This window comes from Eptatretus burgeri, chromosome 3 (assembly GCF_056783735.1).
Source record: "Eptatretus burgeri isolate ZD-2024b chromosome 3, Ebu_testis_v1, whole genome shotgun sequence".
NCBI classification, from domain to species: Eukaryota; Metazoa; Chordata; class Myxini; order Myxiniformes; family Myxinidae; genus Eptatretus; species Eptatretus burgeri.
In genome coordinates, this window is record NC_140963.1 from 103554974 (window position 1) to 103574973 (window position 20000).

Consider the following 20000-nt stretch of genomic DNA (forward strand, 5'->3'; position numbering starts at 1 on the left):
GTTGCAACCTCGTGGTGAGCTATCATTTTGTTTACATTTCCTTTTGTGGAACATCTTGTATATCAAACATGTCCATGTCACAAACATTAGATTTTGGCTGGCTGATATGGCTTACAGACAAATTCTATGTCAAGCTTAGACATGTTTCCACAATAAAATACATTTGGTTCAAAGAATTGTCAAGTTCAGCAAGATCCTCAAACCAATCTCGATTTTCCTTCAACATTCTCATTGCTTTATTCTTCCCCTTTCCTTTGAAACAACTGGCACTATCACAGCCTGTTAGTGCATGGAATGACAGCAAAAGAGCACAGATCGGAACCAATGCTTTTCGCAATTGTGTCGACAGGAATACAACATATCTACTCTTTGGTTCCATTTTAGAACTATAGCTCAATACTAGTTGTTGAGAAAAGTATGTTTTTCAAACACCAACATGTTATCACTCAAACCTTTAGGCCTCACTATCAGTTATGATCTTTCTGGAACAAACCATATTTCTAAGTTTGCCTCCAAAGCCAGTCACTGAATGGGCTTCCTCCATCATGCAAAGTACTTCCTTGGCACACCTGAACTCTTGTCCACCTTCAAGGTCTTCATTCAAGATTATTGGAATCTCCTGCATTGAAGCTGGGTCCATGGGCCTATCACTTTCACATCACAGACATGTCGATGGTCTCTCTTTTTCCTTTCTGGTCTTGCACCATCGGCTCTTTCTGTGCGTTGTAGCCCTCACCCCCAGGTTTCTGCAGGGTGCACAACGTCTGCCAACAACCCCCTTCTGGTGAAGCTTCCAAAATCTAGAATCACTGCTCACCTCCACTCATTCATTCCACCTTTTTCTCACCTGTGGAATCAATTTCCACATTCTCTTCAATCTCATCCTTCCCTACAGGTCTTCAATACAGCTGTTCACCACCATTTCATATCAAGCCTCATCCAAAACCATGATCTTTTCTACCCCTGTTAACCTTCCTAAGCTGACCTCTCTCCAAATTTCAAGTTTTTAGATCCTCGTGGAGGATCTCTAAGTCTTACTCACGTTGTTGTTCTTGTGGACTTTTTTTGTTTCACAGCCTACAGTTTTCATCAAAACTTCCTGAAACTTTGCGTACACATGTAAAAATACCCTGCGCAGACAGTAACGATCTCCGATTTTGAAAATTCCTCCGAGAAAAAAAAGTTATGACGTCAAAATATCTCCGCTAATGGAAATCGCCTAAAAAATTATCTCCGAAACTGGGCAAGCTTTTTGAATTCTGTTTGCGGGAATCAAACAGGGCATTAGCAGAGATGAATTACCGCACATATGATACATCACTATGACGTCATATCAATTTTTATGATGTCATTCCTATTTTTTGACATTTTTTGTTTCACAACCCAGAGTTTTCATCGGATCTTCGTGAAACTTGCCATGTATATGCAGAAAGCCCACTCGCAGGCAGTAACCATCTCTGATTTTGGAAATTCTTCCTAGAAAAAAGTTGACATCATAATATCGCCGCTAATGGAAATCGCCTTTTCCATTATCTCCGAAACGAGGCAAGCTGTTTGAATTTTGTTTGCCGGAATCAAGCCGGGCATTAGCACAGATAATTTATCGCAAACCGGATGCATCACAATGACGTCATCATTAAGAGGACGAGGATCTTAGCTCATTTGAGCTTGTTCTTTCCTGAGAGTTTGCTTATATGCCTATATTGTTCACCCCGTGTGTCCTCCTCTCGCCTTCATTCTTCCCCACATCCCTTATTTCTCCAAGTCTCCCTCTCTTTTGTCCCTCAACTCTTCATTGTTGGTGCTTTTCACAACGTTGCTGAGACCTGTCAGGATATCACCAAACATGTTGACATCATTTCCGGAGCTAATCTTTTCAATACAACAAGCCCTTTGTTCAATGGAACCTACAGCATAATGTTTATCTCTGGATGTATTTTATCTGAAGCTTGGTAGGTCTAATGGTGCATTTGCTTCATCCTCAGGATCCTGAGGTGTCAGTTTGTTTGCATTTGCCAGCGAATCAGGACCATTTGCAACTAGAATGGCACTCAGTAGAGTGCATAGTCTTGCCTCTTGCACTCATTGTGAACAAAAATACCACTGTTAACTGAATTTGCGACTATTATGTTCCAATGCTATTATGGCTCACACACCCAAATCATCCATGCACCCTATTATGTCACATACATTGCCATTATCTATAGTTTTATTGATTGATTATTAGGATAGTTAACGACAACTTTTATGCTCATTTAAGGCGAAATTGCATCAATAAAGGTGAAAATGAAAAAATAAATCCAAACCATATCCCCCCATGACTGGTTGATCAGATGTTTGAAGTTTCACATTGATCTGTTGAGTGGTTGTGGAGAAGAAGATTTTATTAACCTCCGCCATCGAAGATCGGAGGTTACTGTTTTCACCCCTTTCTGTTTGTTTGTTTGTTTGTTTGTTTGTTTGTGAACAGTATTACGGAAAAACTCCGACGGATTTCGACGAAACTTGGTGGGGGGGTTAGGTATGGTCCAAGGATCATGCCATTAGATTTTGGACTTGGTCCCCCCCCCAGAAAAAAAATCGTTAAGAGAAATTTTTTTTTTTTTTTTGCATTTCTACATGTTTTCAGTGATTTCCAACCCCCCCCCCACCCCCAAAAAAAAATTGTTAGAGAAAAAAATTTTTTTGCAACTTCTTTTTCAACAACATTTCAATTTCTTGTTTTTGCATTTCTACATGTTTTAAGTGATTTCCAACCCCCCCCCCCCACAAAAAAATGGAGAAAAGAACAATTACTCTGTCAGCACTGTTGACATATTTAATTAATAAGATGCAAGGTTCACTTGAGTGACCCAGCAGTATTGGCGGCAGAGGTTTTGCACTCTACTGAGTGCTCTCCCTCTAGTTTTTTTAATGTTATTATCAATCCAATATGGCCACCAGACCACGTGACCAATGATGGCAAATGTAATTATTTACCCACTTAGGGTCATTGATCAGATATATGAAGCTTCAGAGTTTTTGGTAAGGATTTTGATTCAACCAATACCACTGGAATGGAATACCACTTCACCGATGATGTCATTGTTATCACCCTCTCTCCCCCATGAGGAGTTGATGACATATGTCAAGCTTCAATTTTTTTTCGTTGAGTGGTTTCGGAGAAAAAGATGTCCCAAAATTTTCCTTTAATCCAATATGGCTGCCATACCAGGTGACCTATGACATCAGAGTTGTCAATAAAATATTCTCCATGGGGAGTCGCTCCTCTATTTAAAGTTTCATAACGACCGGACAAGCGCTTGCAGAGAAAGAAAAACATTTAAAGCATAAATATATAGATGTACACACACACAGGCATTGCAACTGTCTCGCAACTCCTTCGGGACGAGATTAATTAGCCATTGGAGCAGAGGAAGGTTCATATCCAAACACACACTTCAAGTTTACTTTCTGATCATTGGATATGACAACCAACCAACCTCACAACTCCCTGTCAGATTCTTATGTGGAAACTTTAATTTTGTTTTTAGTCTCCTTTTGTTGTACCTTTTCATAACAAGTCATAAAGGATACCGTACAATGTAAAACTAGTCCTAACCATGAAGGATAGTGTCGTCTTCCTCCGAGGAAGGTTAACGCTTGAAACTTCTGCTTCTCCTATCTTCCCACGGCAGTTAGCATCTCTCAATGTCCAGTTGATTTCGTCCATTAATAAAGGATGGCTTGCTTGTTGCATTCAATTTCAGGATATCTTTTCAATTTCAATTTTGCAATTTCAGTTCAATTTCAGGATACTTTTTGTTATACATATCATGATGTTGTTTTCTGCACTTTTAGAAAAATCCGCAAACTGGAGGTATGAAGAATACCAATTTCGACCACTGATCCACAACTCGAACCTACATTTTATGACCTTGCATATATGTACCTTAAACTTTATGGGATCAAATATTTTCTCCCTTGGGAGAGGGAGGTGGGTGGGTAGTGTGCAACAGAACCTCTGATCCAATTTATTTGTCCCTAGACAAAGGCACATACCTACGATTGAGAAGCACCACTTGTGACTGACCCATTGTAAATCATACATGCATTTGGTGTTTCTTCCACGTTTTAATAAGGAAATCTCAACTTGTCAACAATTAAGTCCATCAGCTTTAGAGATCGCTTACTCACTCCTTCTGATGATTATATAAAACTAATAAAATATTCCAAACCATTAAATCAATTTTTGGTGGGCAAAGAGTCGGCTGTGTAATAAATCGGCAATAACGTTATTTTGTTAACTTGAGGCATGCTTGACCCTGATTACTGTGGTACTGCAATCAATCCTCAAAAATTAAGTTCAATCCAACAAGGTACTTGCTTCTGTATTGCTTTGATATTCATGCATTGTGCAATATGTTTAATGTCATTTGTACCCATCTCTGCATTTTATTGTCATACTGGAGGAAAAGCTGAAATTGCTGAAGGAAAAAAAAAATGATAAAGCAAGTCTGTGGCATCGTAAAAAGCAAGTTGATGGGCTAATCAGTCGGCCAACAGCACCAGCTTTCATTGGCTATTTGTTAATCTTGACTCTTCAACATTCTTCTTGTTTATTGGCTGTAAGTGACATCGTTTGCTCGACAACCATCCATATCTGTATGGCACAAGCATAACTCGTGCCCTTTGCAGGTAGCACAAGCACATGCTATAAATAATACACCACATGGCCAAAAGTATGTGGACACCTGCTCATCCAACATCTCATTCCAAATTCATGGGAATTAATATGGAGTTGGTCCCCCCCCCCCCCTTTTGCTGCTATAACAGCCTCCACTCTTCTGGGAAGGCTTTCCACTAGATGTTGGAACATTGCTGTGGGGATTTGTTTCCATTCAGCCAAAAGAGCATTTGTGAGGTCAGGCACTGATGTTGGGCGATTAGATCTGGCTTGCAGTAGGCATTCCAATTCATCCCAAAGGTGTTCGATGTAGTTGAGGTCAGGGCTATGTGCAGGCCAGTTAAGTTCTTCCACACTGATCACGACAAACCATTTCTGTGTGCACTTCACTTTGTGCACGGGGGCATTGTCATGCTGAAACAGGGAAGAGCCTTCCCCAAGCTGTTGCCACAAAGTTGAAAGCACGGAATCAAGTAGAATGTCATTGTATGCTGTAGCGCTAAGATTTCCCTTCACTGGAACTAAGGGGCCAAGCCCCAACCATGAAAAACAGCCCCAGACAATTATTCCTCCTCCACCAAACTTTTCAGTTGGTACTATGCATTCGGGCAGGTAGCGTTCTCCTGGCATCCACCAAACCCAGATTTGTTCGTCGGACTGCCAGATGGTGAAGTATGATTCATCACTCCAGAGAATGCGGTTCCACTACTCCAGAGTCAAATGGCGGTGAGCTTTACACCACTTCAGCTGACCCTTGGCATTGCATATAGTGATATTCGGCTTGTGTGCGGCTGCTCGGCCATGAAAACCCATTTCATGAAGCTCTTGATGAACAGTGTTTGTGCTGGCGTTGCTTCCAGTCAGTTTGGAACTCGGTAGTGAGTGTTGCAACCGCCGGCAGACGATTTTTCTGTGCTACACACTTCGGCACTCGGCGGTCCCGTTCTGTGATCTTGTATGGCCTACCACTTCATGGCTTCGCTGTTGTTGCTCCGAGACGTTTCCACTTTACAATAACAGCACTTGCAGTTCACCGAGGCAGCTCGAGCAGGGCAGAAATTTGATAAACTGTCTTGTTGGAACGGTGGCATCCTATGATGGTGCCACGTTGAAAGTCACTGAGTTCTTCAGTACGGCCCATTCTACTGTTTGTCTATGGAGATTGCATGGCTGTGTACTTCATTTTATACACCTGTCAGCAATGGGTGTGGCTAAAATAGCCTAATCCACGAATTAAGAAGGGATGTCCGCATATTTTTGGCCATGTCATGTAAATGTCCTCGATCGCACGGGTGCTCACAACTTTATTTGTTCAAAGGGTGTTGGAGTTAAATAGATGACCATGGAAAAGAGTAGTCTGCACTCTGAAAAAGTTCCTACAGGAAGTGTTGAACTTGCTGTAGACTTCTTGTGACTCTTTTAGTGTTCACTTGCATGAGGGTTATTTCAAAACTAAAGCCTCAATTTAGTAAGTGAGTGGTGCAAAAATATGGCCTGAATGCAAACATTGATGTCTTCAGCTAATTCCCTATTCTATGCTCTATAGAGCTCAGGTGTATAGAATAACTATGCTTTAAACTTGGTGGATTAATGGTGAGCATCTGCTGTGAGGTCAACAGTTAAAAGCCGAATCATTCCAAGGACTTGAAAAATGGTACGTGCTGCTTCCTTGCTTTTGATGCTCAGCATTTAAAAAGGATAGAGAACAGACAAACCACCATCGGTTGGTAACCGCAGTGCCACATGCTTTGGTGGGCCGAATGGCTTCAAGTCTCTTCTTTGCAATTATCGTAAGGGGTTTAACCTTATAATGGAGACTAGTTTCAGTCTCCATCAGCAGACAAGTGAAATGACATATTTTTATCAACTGAAAACCAATGAGACCATGTTATCTAATGTGGGAAGTAAGGTGTGGTTGACGTTTTGATTATTAGTCCTTCCTTAGAGCCACAGAACATTCTCCCTTCCCGTCGTGGTTAAACCTCAATTCCCTCCATTTGCTCTGACAAAAAGGGAATGTTTGTAACATCAATCACACCTCTATTTCCACGATGGTTAACGTGCTCTTATCAGCTATCAGTTGATAAAATCGTTTTCTGATGCCATGGCCATTGGTCTTCTCTCCTGCAAAGCTTGGTTTCAACTGTCAGATTATTTATTATCCACCAGTTGTCTTTTAACAATTGTCAAACATTACTGTGTCTTCTGCTGTCCTTGAGCATTGAGTGTTGTATGTTTTTGTTGCTTGCTTGTGCTTCTCACTTGGCTTTAGCAATTCTGACCGGTTACTTTACTTGGATTTACCTCCACATCTCTGCTCTCTCCTTCACCCAAAAACGTTTTTATTAAAGCATTGTAAATGTATATTCTGTCCATCCCTGTATTGTAGCACCTTGCATCTTTGTGTATCTCTGTGTTAAAAATTATTAATCATTCATCTTCATCATGGTTCATCCCTCCCCCCCCCCCACCCCTCTGCTTACCCCTTTCCATCTTCTTCTGCTTTCCTTCCTCTCTTTTGTTTTATTATCCTAACCCTACCAAATGACTCGACCACAAAGCAATTATTTACTATGGAAAATACCTGTTTTTTCTCTTGTGATCTCTCTCTCTCCTCTCCTCTCCTCTCCTCTCCTCTCCTCTCCTCTCCTCTCCTCTCCCCTCTCCTCTCCCCTCTCCTCTCCTCTCTCCTCTCCTCTCCTCTCCTCTCCTCTCCTCTCCCCTCTCCTCTCCTCTCTCCTCTCCTCTCCCCTCTCCTCTCCTCTCTCCTCTCCTCTCCTCTCCTCTCCCTCTCCCCTCTCCTCTCCCTCTCCTCTCTCTCTCTCTCTCTCTCTCTCTCTCTCTCTCTCTCTCTCTCTCTCTCTCTCTCTCTCTCTCTCTCTCTCTCTCTCCTCTCTCTCTCCTCTCTCTCTCCTCTCTCTCTCCTCTCTCTCTCCTCTCTCTCTCCTCTCTCTCTCTCTCTCTCTCTCTCTCTCTCTCTCTCTCTCTCTCTCTCTCTCCTCTCTCTCTCTTCTCTCTCTCTCCTCTCTCTCTCTCTCTCTCCTCTCTCTCTCTCTCTCTCTCTCTCTCTCCTCTCCTCTCTCCTCTCTCTCTCCTCTCTCTCTCTCTCTCTCTCTCCTCTCTCTCTCCTCTCTCTCTCTCTCTCTCTCTCTCTCTCTCTCTCTCTCTCTCTCTCTCTCTCTCTCTCTCTCTCTCTCTCTCTTCTCTCTCTCCTCTCTCTCTCTCCTCTCTCTCTTCTCTCTCTCTCCTCTCTCTCTCCTCTCTCTCTCCTCTCTCTCTCCTCTCTCTCTCCTCTCTCTCTCCTCTCTCTCTCCTCTCTCTCTCCTCTCTCTCTCTTCTCTCCTCTCTCCTCTCTCCTCTCTCCTCTCTCTCTCCTCTCTCTTTCTTCTCTTTCTTCTCTCTTCTCTCTCTCTCTCCTTTTTCTCCCCCCCTTGCTTTCCTCCTTCCTGTTCTTCATCTCCCCAATCCTAACCTGGCTTTCTCTCTTCAACTCCTTCCTCATTATCCATCCCTCCCTGCTCTTTTAAATATACAAACAATTCTTTATTCATACTTTCATTGCTTTGATATTGCTGCATTCACCCTTCTTTCATTCTCTTATATATGTGACTGTGGTGCTGCTGTCTCCTCACACAAGCGATGGTGAATCTCAAACTGTTTATTCATCACCTCGTATCCCCCCTCTTCCTACCACTTCCCATCCTCCTGCTTGCTCCCATTTCCCTTTCTCCCATTCTGGGTAGTATATACGTCTATTCATATTTGTTGACTATGCAGACACCAGTGTAGCCTTCTTGAAAATATTTAATAACCCTTCTTTTCATCTCGACAGCAATGTGTGTAGCCAAATTGCCTACTTAGCAATCCAGAGACAGAAACGGCCTTGCCATAATGCAGACACACTCGTCCATTCTAAATAATGAATCCACACCCACTCCTGTCCTGATTGTTACCCATGTCCTACCCCGACTAACCACACCTACACCCCCACGGCACCTGCAACTCCGCTCCTTCCTTCACTCCACCAACCATCTCTCCACCACCTCTCATACATGCCAAAACATGCACTCTCCAATCCTTTTAATCTGGTCCACATACATCAGAGGCTTATGCTACAATCTCATGGACCTTGCCCTCATCTCAAATGTTATCTGTAAAACAAATGTTTTTCACTGGATGTTATGGACTTGCTCATCTTACTCCCCAGTTATATATTGCACTAATTTGACACGAGACCCCAATACTCGTACTGGCAGTGATGTGGTCTACAACAGAAGCTCCTTTCCCATCATCCTTACCTTTCCCTGTCTCCCCTCTTCACTCCTATCCCAACAATATATCTGAATCCGTATGTAGTCTTCCAACTGTGATAATTCAGGGCATGAGGCTTTCTTTCTCAGCGAACTTTGAGTCCCATTGATCATCCGATGTCAAACTCTCTTCCAAATCTGTGGGAACCTCAACTGACATCATTCCAGCTTCATTGGTATTGGTACTCACATCACTGTCCATGGTATTGAAACCAAGACCTTTTATGGACACTTCTGGCCTCACTTGATCTGTTGGATTCCCACACCTCATTTCCCACACTGGCTGCCACTCTGCTTGACTTGATCATGTTTCCCTTCAACCCTTCATGTTCTTCCTCTGCTTCCCTGAGCTTCTCCAATCATATTATTGAAAGTATTTGTCTATGTGATGGTCTTCAGGGATCCTTCCTCCCAAGATCCATGTCTGGAAATTCAATCAGGGAGTTTACTCTGGCCTACATGGCACCATCCCTTCCACTGACTGGTTCTCTATCTCTTAATCTCCAGATATTATGCTTGGGATCCATTTCTCAACAATTCTCTCTCTCTCTCTCTCTCTCTCTCTCTCTCTCTCTCTCTCTCTCTCTCTCTCTCTCTCTCTCTCTCTCTCTCTCTCTCTCTCTGTCTCTGTCTCTGTCTCTGTCTCTGTCTCTGTCTCTGTCTCTGTCTCTCTCTCTCTCCATACCTTCACATGTCCAGCTGTCCTGCCGACCACCTTGCCCCCCCTACAACGATTCATTTGGAGAGACCATTGTCAGAGAGAATTTTGCCTTTTCCTCCTGCAAAAGCAATTCCATTGATGGGAACCTGCACAAAACACACAGCCATTGTGTTTCCATCCTCAGACGTACCAGAATTCAGCATCAGGCCCAGCTGAGATACGTATGAATTTGCAGGTGTTTCACCTTCCAACAAAACTTGGTGACAGGAGGTCAAGTCTGTCTCTGGAATATGATCCTTAAACCCTTTCCTTGTTACTCTTCCCAATTCTAAAGTAAACACTCACCTTCATTCTTTCATACCCTTTTCTCACCTGAGGAACAGTCTTCCCAAGTCCATTTTCTCAAGGTTTACCTTGCATTATGTCAGGTCTGCTTCCCACTGCTACATCGTAGTCTCTCCCATTTAAACCACCGAGCTTCACTACACTTGTTGAGATCCTGTTCTACAGATACTCTCCTTTGCTCTGGTGCATCCTTTTGTAGTTTAAAAAAAAAAAAATTTGTCTGTTGATCCATAACTCCATATTATTCTGCTCTTTCATGAATATTGTGTATAATTTATTTTTTTTAACCCACTCCCTCCCCCCTCCTCTCTCATCATGATGTCCACATTGGTGTTCTGGTCATAATCATCAGAAGATTACTCTTTAAAGCAATGACTATAGATATGTATTTGAGAATAAGATTTACTAAACAGAGTTCACATTTATTTTCTTTGAATATTAATCTGGAGAACAAATTGATGGGTGTATGCCCAACTCGGTTCAGCAGACCAAGATCAACGTTTGTCATTCCAAGAAAAATAGCAGACTTTTGATGTGGACCACCTTTCTACAAAAGAAACATAACTTCTCCAGCTATTGTTATGTAACCGCAAGGATCTTGGCACAGCCACCGCCAAACCTACTGGATCATGCTGTCAACAAATGGAATACTTCTTGCTTTTGTCATTCAGATCTCTTCTGCTGGACTGTATCGATCAATTTCTGTGGAACTATCTTGGTGAGGTCTTTATGTTTTTATTTTTTCACTGCGAATTGACCACTCACAAATGCACTCCTGTAAAGGATTGTAGTATTTATTATAACTGAACACTTTGCTGTAATACCTATCTGTGGCCTTTGGCAATTTGGAAAAATGTAATGAGAGATAAAATGGTTGTACAACCTCTTTTTCCTGTGCCACCACTTCTTCTCTCACTAGCAGTGCCTTTTTTTTTTCTTTCTTTTTTTGTGAGTGTTATGATTGTCCGTGCTTCCGTCGCAATTGCAGTGTCGCCCCAAATTCATTATCACTGCCATTCAGCGCACGCGCCCGTCTCCAGCCGCCTTGTGTGCTGCTCTATTGATTTTAATGGGCCTCCATTTAGATGACTTTGGGCTAATGGACTCGTTCCAAGACTCGGATCATTACGGCATTTTGTTAATGACTACCCCTCCTCCCTTCAATTCGCCATCCCCTTGCATTCATCCCCTTCCCCCTTCTTTTTATTCCCCTTCTTCAACATCTTGGAGCCTATGGATTCCCCTTTTTTAGAGGCAGCTTAATGATACGAACTTGCCGTGTCGTGTCACTGCTCCTCTTCCTCTTACGGTCCTGCTGCTTTTACAAGCGGCCGAGGAGCCTCAGACGAGATTGGAAGTCATCCCAAGCTTTGGGCCAGGCGGGAAGTGAATGTAATAATGGGCTAGAAAGCTTCTCACCACTCTTTTTCACATTCCTCAATTGGAAGAAGCACTGCAGTTGCGTACAATGTGTACTGTCACTCATGCGAATATATACAGTGTGTATATATATATATATATATATATATATATATATATATATATATATATATATATATATATATATATGCAGTTGTCCAGTATGCTTGCTGATGTTTTTTTTGTATACTTTGTCGAGGCTCATATGAGAGCGAACACACAACGCACAGCAAGGGGGGCATGAGACAAGAGGGGCAGGAGTGGGAAGGACAAAACAGTGGGGAACAGAGACATTAGGAGATCTGTGGAAGGGAGAGGGATGGGACGGGGAACATGGGGAATACAAGATGGACATTACAGGGACTTTGAGGAAGGAAAGCAGGGAGTTTAAAGGAGGTGGGGTTGGGGGTGGATTAACGGGGGTAGAAAAGATCGAAGATTTGGATGGGGGATGATAAGCATTTTGGAAGTCATCCCAAACTTTGGGCCAGGCGGGAAGTGAAAGTAATAATGGGAAAGTTTTGTGTTGGAGAAGCCGGATTTGGATTCTGTCGGAATGGGTGTCATTTGAGATGATTTGATCCACAGTACAACTGATGGAAGTGAGTGTACAGAAGGTATAAATTGACAGGTTTATTGATCTTTTTGTTGAGAATATCACAGTAAAAATTACACATTATAGTATGCTGGTGATAGTACCTGATTTTGGGGTTGCATTTTAGGAATTCATGGAAATGGTAGTGGATCGATGGTGGGATATACCAAAGATGAGACTTCAAAAAATTTCGGATTTTGTGCAGGCTGACAAAGCAGATCCTGCTTCCTCCCCATACAGTCTATAGGAAAGGTCATACTGCAGTGTTATAGGTACAAGAACATTACATTCTCAATTTGATGTGCCAGTTCGTCTGCGGGGAGCATCGTCCAGGAATGCCTGTTTCTGGCTGGTTGGCTTACCACTGTTTTTTTCTCCCATTAGAAGTCTCTCTATTTTCTCTCATTTGAATGAAGTTAGAGATTTGTGCACAAAATACTTCATTAGATTTATACTGTATCATTAGATGGAAGCTTAATTACTTTTGTGGCCCTTGATACTAGTTCAGAACTCCAACTTTATAATTTATTTCAAATGTGCCAATTTTCCTGATTTTCTCATCATACTTCTGGAGATCAAAAAAATATATATAAACCAAGAACATCCTCCTGATGCAGCGATGCTCAATCCACATTGCTTTTTATTATGCGTGGCCACGTGTTCAGAGGTGTCTCTGTTACTGTTGCTCTGTGGAGCTCAGATCACAATACAGCCATGTTTGCGTTGCTGATGCTGCACCTGAAAATTTTGTTGAAAGTATGGCTATTGTAGTTGTACATCTTTTCAAGAAACTTTGTACATCATTAAGAAATGTAAGGTGCTCGGATGAGTAAGAATAATGGAAATAGGGATAATATGATGTGTGCGGCAGTCTTGGAGTGTGTCACACAGGAGAAGGATCTGGAGGTGCTAATAGATATTGGGGGTAAGCAGACAGCACAGTGTTGGGTAGCTGTATTGGTAAAGCTAACAGGGGGTTTTGTTGTATTTGTAGGGGGATGAATTATAAATCAAAAGAGGTTGTGTTAACACTATAGGAATTTCGTGAGGCCTCGTGTAGAATATTGGACACAGTTTTGGTCACCACGTCTAAGGAAGGACATATAGCTGCCGTATAGAGGTTACAGCATCATGCTACTAGATTCCAGGGCTGGCTAGACTATATGCTGTGAGGAACGTTTGAAGGAAACAGCACATTATACATTGGAAAGGAGTTGATTGCGGACGAGATATAATGGAGATGTTTAAAATAATGAAGGGTGTGGGTAACATGGGAGCAGTAGAGTTTTTCAGCAGAGTCGACAGGGTTAGAACCAGGGGCCATAGCTTGAGGGAAAAGAAGATGAGCGATAGGACAGTGTTAAGGCAGGGGGTCTTTCTATCAGATAATTGTTAATGTATGGAATAGTCTCCCTGGAAAAGGTTGGGGCAAGAGAGGGGGTGGATATGTTTTAAATGGGGATTAGATAGGTACCTGGATGCATTGGAGATAGAAGGGCATGGGGATATTGGTTTGTGTGGATGGATGATGACACCAGAGTATAATCACCCATCCACACAAAATGGCATGAAATTGTACAAAGCAGGACACGCGCTCGTGAGAAATTCTTCCATGGCCCATCTCAACATGGATAATGGTCAGCTTGCCTCAACATTGACCATCTTGGAGATAAATAAACTAAACGGATCAATTGCACTTGTAGGCTGGAATTGCGATGGTTGCAAAAACAACGTGAAATATTACTCAGATCGTCCGTATCAGTGGACACAAAATTTTCAAACGGCTGCCTTGTTAAGTTGCTGAATGCTTTGTGGGGAGAATATGAACAAGATGGAGGAAGTGGAGGACTTTGCTGGGATAATGAAGAGGCTTCCTCTCCCAACGCACTCCTTGGTTCTTTCCCCCGTGCAGATGAAACCCCTGCTGTGGAGTAATGGCCAAAAGGCAATTAGCAATGCGTGCCTCTTCCGCGTGCCTCTGCCATGTGCCTCTGCCGCTCTAATTGCCGCCTTGGTGCACCGTGGCTCGCCGACGCAGTGCGAATAATCGCGCCCCGCCGTTCGAGCCAGTTCAAACTGTAATTACTTGAGGCATTGACGGATAATCTACTGACTGTCCTGTCTTGTGTATTACATAATGTGAATATGTATGTGCAAAAAAAAATAAAAAAAAAATTAAATGCTCTTCCATGTGTTGTTTGAGTCGCAGTCCGTAGCAAAAAAGAAACTCCATCAAGTATTGATAAAATGATATGTTGTTTAAGTGAGTTGATGTTGAAGGAAATTCAAGTTCCAGTGGTATTTTTCTTCATGGTAAGAAGTGTGTGTGTGTGTGTGTGTGTGTGTGTGTGTGTGTGTGTGTGTGTGTGTGTGTGTGTGTGTGTGTGTGTGTGTGTGTGTGTGTGTGTGTGTGTGTGTGTGTGTGTGTGTGTGTGTGTGTGTGTGTGTGTGTGTGTGTGATACTTTTTGTCTTAATTATGTAGTCTGTTCATTCATTATGCACTCTTGGAATGTACCTTCTGACCCTTGAGACTGCTGAGGCCCTTTCGAACTTTGAAGACCCCGAGGACCTAAAAGTCCCAAATGACCTAGAGGACCCAAAGGATCCAAAAGACTCGATTACAAATGGATGAGATGTGTGAGGGGAATTTTTTGTGGAGTTTTACTGGAGCTTTCTGATGTGGAATGTGATGCATCAAATGATCATCATGACCTCCTCAATTGATTATACTAATTAAGTCTTAAAAATCTGGAAGAATTGCTATGTTTTAAACGCATACCATGTTGAGTAAGGTGTGTAGAGCAGCTTAATGCATCCTCCTACTACAGCATGGCATTGTAATTACAAAATACATTACAAAAACACTGATGTTTTAACAAAGCATATATTATTATTTATTAACACTAATAATATTTACAACTGTCGTAATATTAGTGGCAATAATAATCACGAACACATAATCCCTGCCGTGGCCCAAGCACGTCTCAGCTTGGTGAAAGGCAAGGTGATATTCCAGAAGTACAGCAGGCAGGTGTGTAACAAGGCCGTTGGACTCGACTACAAAGAATCCAGAAGAATTCCCATTACCAGAAGACCAATGAAAATTTCGTCCATCATTCCAACGTGCCCACTAGTGATAGTGTGTGTTTGTGTTTTTCAGTGTGTCTCCTCCATAACTCCAAAACCATGAAACCTAGGGCCCCCAAACTTTGCATGCATACTTGGGGAACTCCAAGGGAGTGCAAGAATGAAAAGTGTGTGTTTGGGTTCAAGCCTGCCATTCCTTATCAACATTTGGATGGATGGATAGAAGGGATGGATGGATGGGATCTTAGGGATGGATTAATGGAGAGCAGGGATGGATATGATTGATGGAAGAGATGGATGGACGGACCAGACTGATATTTGTAAGCAATGGCGAGATGGTAGACGTTGGTGTAAATTAACTTTTATCACAGCTGTTGTCGTTTTTGAAAATTAAACTACAAATGGACATTCCAGGCAATGTTAGGTGATAATATAAATGAAGTACATATATAAACATAAGTTCTGTTGTCTTGGTAAAGTCTGACAAAAGTATAAAATTTAACCCTCCCCTCGGAGCAGTCATCTTGAGCATTGCCTTGAGATGCTCGGAGACACACCTCCTGGTGGACTACTTTAGAGGTTATTGGAGGAGAGTCGCTTCCAAAATCCAACCTCATTGTCGATGCCACATGGAATGTAATGGCAGAGAAAGGAACATGAGGTTGGAACTCGTTCATTCATTCATCATTTGTTTCTTACACCTCGTGTTCACTCTGAGATTGGAGTATCGTGTGTTCATGAACAACTGTGGAACTTACTGTGAATCCACATTCCATCCCTCCATTCCATTCATCCATCATTCCCTCCCTTCTCTCCATACATCCCTCCCCCCCCCAATCTCTTCGTTTGTCTGCACTCCCCCACCCCTCCTTCCTCTCTCTCTCCTCCCCCCTCTCTCCTCCCCCTCTCTCCTTCCTCTCTCTCCTCCCTCTCTCTCCCCCCTCTCTCTCCTCTTCCAACTTTTATGAAGTGATAAACAATGAGTATTTGTGACAAGTTCCCACAGGTGGTTGTGTTGTTTGGAGGTGGCTGTTGTGCTATGGTGTTTGTGTTGTGTTTTGAGCTTGGAGTGTCAGGGACTGTATGGGTTGGGTGGATGGGAACTTTTTTTGGTGGTCGGAGCTGCTGCTGGATTTGATTCCGCAGTTTGAATTTTGCGATTCGGCTCGGGTTGACGAATTCTGGGCCTTATTGCAATAACGGTGGTAAAATGTGTGCCAAAATTAAATAAAGGCATGAAAAATTGCCATCTCCAGGCATTTATAAGCATTGCAGCTAAGGTGCGGTGGGCTCTGTGGTCTCAGCCTGAGCCGAGTTTTGGGGTTTGGACTGTGGGTTCCGGCTGCTGGAGGGGTGTCCGTTTTTCTTTTTCTGGTTTGCGTGTTCTTTGGCACTCCGGGCATCACCCAGTAGTGTGTGACCTCCTCAGAGAGATCCAGTTCCAGAGCAGGTAAACAGGGTGGCAGCCTCAGTTTGAGTTGCATACCTCAAGAGAAGCCCATGTTATTATCTCTTTAAAAATGGTGTGTACTGATTGAAAGAGACAGGTGGTTTTGCTATCCTGTTTGAATGTACTGTTTCAATGTACGCCATTTTGTTCAATCCTGTACTATTGCTGGCAGATGGGACCATCCCCCCCCCAAGTCCCCCTCCAAAATGCAAGTCAACCCCCACCAGCTCCCTTCAAGTCTTACTACCAAATGAAAGCCCAGAACACCTCCTTGCTTCCCCATCCTCTTCGCTCTCATCCCATACTTCCCGGAGTGTATGGTGACATGTGGTGAAGTCACTCCCCCTCCCCCCACTTCAATCTCCACCCCCCTTGTCTCCCCCTTTCCTTGCCCCTCCCTTCACTCCCCCTCCCTTCTCTCCCCCTTTCCTTTCCCCTCCCTTCTCTCTCCCTTTCCTTGCCCTCCCTTCTCTCCCCCTTTCCTTGCCCCTCCCTTCTCTCCCCCTTTTCTTGCCCCTCCCTTCTCTCCCCCTTTCCTTGCCCCTCCCTTCTCCCCCTTTCCCTGCCCCTCCCTTCTCTCCCCCTTTCCTTGCCCCTCCCTTCTCCCCCTCCCTTCTCTTGTTTCCCTCCCTTCTCTTGTTTCCCTCCCTTTTCTCGTTCCCTTTTCTTGTTCCCTTCTCTTGTTCCCCTCCCTTTCTCTCTCGCTCCTTTCTCCCCCCCCCACCCCCTTCCTCGCTTTGCTGATGGGAATATTGAGAGAGAGAAGGGGAGAGAGAGAGAGAGAGAGAGAGAGAGAGAGAGAGAGAGAGAGAGAGAGAGAGAGAGAGAGAGAGAGAGAGAGAGAGAGAGAGAGAGAGAGAGAGAGAGAGAGAGAGAGAGAGAGAGAGAGAGAGAGAGAGAGAGAGAGAGAGAGAGAGAGAGAGAGAGAGAGAGAGAGAGAGAGAGAGATATGAGGCTCGCAAGAGAGAGGAACGGGGAGGGGAGTGAGGATGGGGGTAAGGAAGGGGGTGGGAGCAATGAAGGGGGAGGGCAGAGAGTGACACTTCACCACACATTGCAATACACTCTGTGAGGTAGGGAGTGCGAGAAGGGGGTGGGAGCAAAGAGGATGGGGGAGCAAGGAGGGGAAGGAAATGTTCTGGACTTGCGTTTGGGAGTGAAACTTGAAAGAATGGGGGGGGGGGGTTCGACTTGCATTTGGGAGTGAGAGTTGAGGGGAAGTGGGGGGATGGTCCCATCTGCCAGCTATAGTACAGGAGTGAATAAAATGGGGTACACTTAAGCAGCATTTTCAAACAGGACAGCAAAAGCACCAATCACTTTCAAACAGCACGTACCATTTTTAAAGAGACTAGCAGAGTACCCATCCTATGGTCAATCTTGTTCCAAGCATGCACAATGTTCTTGTGATGCAAACTTTTATTTGGGCAGTGTTTCGGCAACTGACAGCTTTGTAGAGGCAATCCCCCCCCCTCCCCCATAACCAGGGTTACATGCAAGAAGCAAAAACACCTTCTGCTAATAATTCAAAACACCTCACTGCACTGGAAAATGTGAGGTCAAGAATACTGGACTGTGAATGGTGGAGACTTGTAATACCAGCGAAAGCCTGGAGGTTGCTCTACACGGTACACATTTACATAGAGAATTTACGTCCCCGTCCCCCCTCACTTTTCCCCCAAGACGACCGGCAAAGATTAAAAAAAAAACAAAAACCGATGCATTATTTGGGGTCATGCTGATCCTATATAGCAACTCTGGATGTAATCGGCCCAAAACTGTAGGAGTAGCTCGACAAACAAACAAACACACTAGTCCATGAATTTTAATAATGACAAGGGAAGATAGGGGTCAGTAATTGTGAATTTAACATTTCATCTTTATTTAATTTCAACATTGCTCTTAACAAACGGGGACAGGAACAACACAGTCATGATAAGCCGAATGGCTTTCTAATGTGCCAAAATTCCTTGTGTAACATTGTTAAGAATGGGAATAAATGGGAAGGGAAGGATGAAGATTTGGGAGTGGGGGTGTATGGAGTTGGAAGAGGGAGATTGAGATGTTGGGAAGGGGGTGGGGGGGTTGAGGACTTGGGGTTTGTGGCAGTTAAGGATTTGAAGAAGAAAGGGGGAGAGTATGATAGAGTTGGGTTGGGGGGGGAGCAGAGTTGGAATTGAGGAATTTTCCACAAATTCCTCCCTTCCATCCAACCATTGGTAATATAAGGAACGGCAAGCTTTGCAATGCACAATACTGCTGGGCGGTAACACAGGCAGGTGGTCGATCGATGTTTTTTTAGTTTTGTTGAGCAGGGTACTTTTGCCGTGTATCACCATGGCTTGCAATCAAACATCCAAGCAGCTTGTGGAGTGCTTGCCAAGCGCCTAAAGCACTTAAGCAAGCACTCCAACAAAACATTTGAGAAGGACCGGCAGGCTTGGCAAGCGATTAGCAATCACTGAATGGTCTTATTAAACACCTCCCGTAGACATCCTTCCGGAATGTCAAACGATGTCCAAATTGGACAAATGAACACTTTTTTTTTTAAGCAGTTGGAACTGCTGCTGAGGTCAATGAAGAAATTTAATTTTTGAATGTCTGCTCAGATAAATTTCAGAGGTAATAGAATTTGCAGAAATGAAATAAATCTCTGAACACTGGCATCTCCGGGCGTTTATAAGCATTGCAATGTATGCAGCGATTCGTGAGTATGATGATGAGGCATTTGATGATATGAGCAACGAAAGTGGGGGAAAAAAAGACTTATCATTGAGAAACCATTGTGGCTTGTCCCAAGTCAAGGAATTGTTGAGCAGGCCCAAAAAAATATTGGCAAATTACGACCCCAGAGAGGTGACCAACAACGAGCCTTAATAAAGAATAATTAATTAAGGCCGTTAATTATCTTCAAAAGGGGTGTTCAAAATTAACTCAAACGCCCAATGTTCACTCATGCACTTCTTTCGCGTTCCCTTAGTATGCATGCAAAGTTTGGGACCCTGAGGTTTTATGGTTTTGGAGTTATGGAGGACACACACACACACACACGCACACACACACACACACACACACACACACACACACACACACATGCACGCACACATACACACACACACGCACACACGCACACACACACACACACACACACATGCACACACACACACACACGCACACACACACACACACACACACACACACACACACACACACATGCACACACACACACACACACACACACACACACACGCACACACACACACACACACACACAATGGTTTCCCATCAATTTAAATCCAAAAATTGAGGATGTGTTGTGGGCGATAACTCGGTGATTATAACTCTAGAATACACACGTAATCCTACTCCCTCGATAAATTGCAATTAAATACATTAACAATACAAACAGGAATGATAGAAACAAGAAAATATATGGAGGTAAGTGCTGAAAGTTGGTTATGAAATG

The 20000-nt window shown here is 43.4% G+C and overlaps 1 protein-coding gene across 15 annotated transcripts in view; it reads left to right on the forward strand.

Moving 5' to 3' along the window:
* The window catches only part of LOC147030564 (uncharacterized), a 593272-nt gene that overhangs the window by 456008 nt on the left and 117264 nt on the right, over positions 1 to 20000 (forward strand). The gene's annotated exons all lie outside the window — the stretch shown is intronic.